Below are 4,308 nucleotides of genomic sequence, written 5' to 3' on the forward strand. Positions count from 1 at the left end.
TCCAGTTGAACATTTAGGGGCCAACACCCCTGCCCCCCCCCCCCGTTATCTCCAATCCCATCTCCCCCCCCCTCAGTATTTCTACTCCAACCCTTAAGGGTGGAAGAGGCAGATTAATCCGTGACCCACCTGCTGGGGGGGGGGGCCTATCCGTTCTGCAGCCACCCCTCAAGTGAAGGATCCCCAATCCGGCTGCTCCCAGCGCACAGAGCTGGGCTTGCCGGATGCTTTCCTATTGTAGCATCGCGTGTTTCGTACCTCGACCTCCCCCTGCGTCAGGCCAGAACCAGACTCCCAGGAGATGAGGAGGGTTTTTTCATTTCTTTCTCTATCCCCGGGGGGGGGGTAATTTGTCAGCCTCCACTAGAGGGTGCCCCCCCCTCCCAAATTTCATTTCCCTCTGGCTAAATTCTACTCAGGAAAGACAGCGCCGGCTCCCGTCACACACTCGACTATTGTGAAGACAAGATAATTTAAAAAAAATTAATATATATGAAGGGAGGGGCTGATAGGGCGGGGGGGGGCTGTTTGATTTGAATACGCCATGTCCCTGGGGGTCCGCGGAGGGGCAGGCTATATTATTCTGTATTGCACAGCTCTGGGGAAGAGCCCTGCTGATCGGTTTTGTTACTTAACGGTCATCGTCCCTTCGTCCGTTTGTTCGTTTCCCTTCCTGTATTAACCCCCCCCTGTACTTTTGTAATTTTTTTCTATTTATTGAATTGTTTATTTTATTGTATTTTTTGTAAAAGTTTTAACATTCAAAACAAAACAAAACAAGACTTTCTGGGGTTTCTTCTTGCGTCCGGCGGGGGCCTGATTCGGTCTGTCCCTGGCGCCGCCCAGCTGCGGCCAGGACCAACGTTGGGGTGGGAAGTCAGAAGGTTTTTAGAGGGGGGGTGATCGCGGCACCGCCTCTGCGGGAGCAGCGGGGCCCAGGGGGCTTGGCTACGCGTCTATCCCCTGGGCCCAGGGACGGCGACGTGCAGAGGGGTGGGCCCAGCGCAGGGATCGTTGGGCCTGGGGCGTTGCTGCTGCTTCCACGCCAGGAAGGGCTGTTGGAGGAAAGTGGCAGGGGGCCAAATTCAGACCGGATCAAAGGAAACACGTTTTTCACAAATGTGTCATTAGCTGGGGCTGCCGGCTGCTACTCCGGCCGGGCGCTGCCCAGACCCCGGCTGAGGTTGGGGGGGGCCGTGGGCCGGGCGCTGCCCAGACCCCGGCTGAGGTTGGGGGGGCCGTGGGCCGGGCGCTGCCCAGACCCCGGCTGAGGTTGGGGGGGCCGTGTGCTGGGAGGCACTACAGAACTCGGCAACGCTGGACCAAGAGGCAGGTTGCCCAGGGTCCCAGGAGCAGCGGGGCTAGAAGCAGGGACTCGGTGACCTTCTCCCTGGGCCGTGCTGTGTCTGGCCGTGTCCCTGGGTATCCAGGCTCCGGGGCCGCCCTGGGATGCCCCCCCCCTCCCCCGGGCCACACAGGGGAAGGGCCCAGTTGCAGTGCATGGGGCGCAGGCCGGCACCCGGCAGTGGGGGGATGGACGCTGCCACCCCACCGGCGCTGGACCCCTGGATGCTCGCATCAGCCAGCTGGGCTGGGGGCAGGGCCCAAGGTGGCAGGAATTAGCTCCTTCCCCCCCCAGGCTGAGTCAGAGCTGCTGATCATGTCGGCCACGGGCGTGGGGGGGGTCAGCAGGATGGCCGTAATGGCAGCACCTGGGAGCCGCAGCTGAGCTGCTGGGGGGCCTGGGGGGGGGGGATCCCCTTGCACCAGGTATTGTACGGGAGCGTCTTACCCCATAGCACCACAGCGCCACAGAGGGGGCCAGGCTGGGAGCCAGGACGCCTGGGTTCTGTGCCTGGCGCTGGGAGGGCAGTGGGGGTCTAGTGGTTTGGGGGGGAGGGGAGGCTAGGGGTCAGGACTCCTGGGTTCTAGTCCAGCCCGTGCAGCTTCCTGGGAGCCGGGCCGTGGCCGCATTGGCCCAGCCACGCGCTGCCCACGTTTGGGGCCGGCTGCCAGGTCTCAGCTGCTGCCAGGCCTCGCTCAGCCAGTGCCTGGCCCAGCCCCCCCTGTTTGCAAAGCTGAGCAGCTCCTTCCCCATGGGCCCCGCCAGGGGGCGCCTGGCACCCACCGAACCCCCCCACCCGCCGCGCCGGGCAGCGCCCCAGTCTGTGCGCGACGTGCGGCTGCGGTTGGGTTTCGCTGCTGGGCTGTTCTCAGGAGCCTCCGCCGCCGACCCACGCAGCAGCCAGGCCTGCCCGAGGTGGGGGGGGGGTCGTGTTCGCTATGGGGCCACAAACTCAGCCCCCCCAGCCTACAGGCCTTGGGGCTTTAGTGGGGGTGTAGCCGCACCTCTGGAGGGGGGGAGTGGGGTGTAGTGCTTACAGCAGTGGGGGCTGGGAGCCAGGACGCCTGGGTTCTGACGCTGCCTGTGCCGCACCTTTTATGCCATTCCGCCCCCCCCCCCCCCCGTGCCTCAGTTTCCCCATTTCATAGCCTTTAAGGTCAGCTGCGACCGGCGTGAGCTGTTAGTGCGATGGTGCAGGCCACAGACCCTCGCCCGCCCACGCCTGTAACAGACCCGGAGCGCAGGCTGAGTCACTGACGGCCGCAAATCAGTGATTAAAGCCGGCCCGGGACCGAGCCGCCCCCATTGAAACCTGCACGGGACCCGTGCCGCACGCTGCAGGGGAAGGCGTAGTAACGGCTGCATCTCTGCCAAGCTGACCGGGGAAAGATTCCCTCCTGCCCCCCGACTCTGGCGCTCAGTTAGCCCCGCGCATGTGGGCCAGGCCCGCCGGCCGGACCCCTGGGACCCCCGGCACCCCCGGCTCTGCAGTGACTCAGCGCCCGGCCCAGCGCGTGCCCCATGTGAATCCGCCACGGACCCAGGGCCGCTGCCAGACAAGCCACGCGCCGGCGACGCGGCCACCTGATAGATCCTGTGGCCGTAGCGCGGGCCCGAGGCCCCGTTCACAGACACCCAACGCAGCGGTGCCTCGGGCGGCCCAGCCCTGCCTATAATTATGGGGCGGGGGCAATAACGGGCCTGGGCAGAAGCCGAAGGGGTGGCCCATGCAGGGCAGGTTGCTGGGCTGTGGGAGGGGGCTGGGAGCCCAGCGTTTGTAGGGCAAGGCTGGGGGGGGGGAGGGTTGGAGGTTGCAGGGCGCATGGCTTTGGCTGTGGGTGAGCGTGAACCGTGCATGCTCGGTGCCTCAGTTTCCCCAATGCGGAGAACGAGCCTGCCGCTGTCGAGTGAGCTGGTGGGGGAGAAATGCTCGTGCTCGGTGGCCATGCAGCACCTGGCACAATGCCCCCCCCGCACCCCCCACCCCCGGCACGCCCATCAGGCAGGGTCTGTGCCCTGCCTGGGTGCATTAGGTGCTACCGTAATATACCTACTATTCGGCACTGAGCGTCCCCCTGGCTGGGAAACTGGAGTAGCTGGGGGCCGGGGGGGGGGGGGAGGGGCAGCAGAGGAGGGGGGGGGGCAGGGCCTGACGCTGTCTGGCTGGGGCGGCTCCAAAGGGCCCGGGCAGTGGCTCTGTGCTAGCACCAGCCCTGCCCCGTCAGCGGCCTGGCCCGGGTTAATCAGGGTTTCCCGCTTGGTGGTGTGAAACCAGAGCCCGGCGTTGCCCGGGTTCGCCCTGGGGCGTGCGCTGGAGCGGTTCTGCCCATGGGGGGCAGGCGGCATTAGTGGGGCGGGCGGCTAGGAGGCTTGGCTCTGGGTTTGAAGCAGGAGCTGTTGTGTCGTTCCCCCCAATGCTGGGACCAGAACCCAGGCGTCCGGCCCATCCGCCTGCCAATCACTGAGCCCCCCACTTCTGGCCCTCCGCCCCGTAGGTCTTGGCTGGGCGCAGGCGCTGTCTGCTGGGCTCTGAGACCAGGCGGGGGGGGTGGGGGAGGATTCGGGGGGGGGAGACAGGATATAGTTTCAGGCTAGTTCCATTTCCTTTGCTGCTATTTCCAGCTGACATTTCAGATCAAAGCGCCCCAGACAGACAATAACTTCCTGACAGGCCTTTATCAACAGCTGGAAAGTGACCCCCCCCCCCCCCCGGCCGCACCCCCTGAGCCCCCCCCAAACCTCCCAGCTGCTGCTCAGGCCTCGGCTGGGCCCCCCCCCCAGTTGCGCGTGCCGACGTGAGTCCTAGCCAAACGAGCTCACACCCCCCTTTAGAGCCGAAGCCCCCTCCCCCCATTGTGTGGGCTGGGGAAGCGGGCGGGCGGGGGAGGGAAGGAACCGAGTTTGGGCAGGAATCAAAGGGGCGCAGCTGCGGGCTGTGGAGGCCTCAGGAGCCAGCTCGGGGC

This window comes from Emydura macquarii, unplaced genomic scaffold, assembly GCF_026122565.2.
Source record: "Emydura macquarii macquarii isolate MOO-44397 ecotype Brisbane River unplaced genomic scaffold, CSIRO-AGI_Emac_v2 contig_2292, whole genome shotgun sequence".
NCBI lineage: Eukaryota > Metazoa > Chordata > Testudines > Chelidae > Emydura > Emydura macquarii.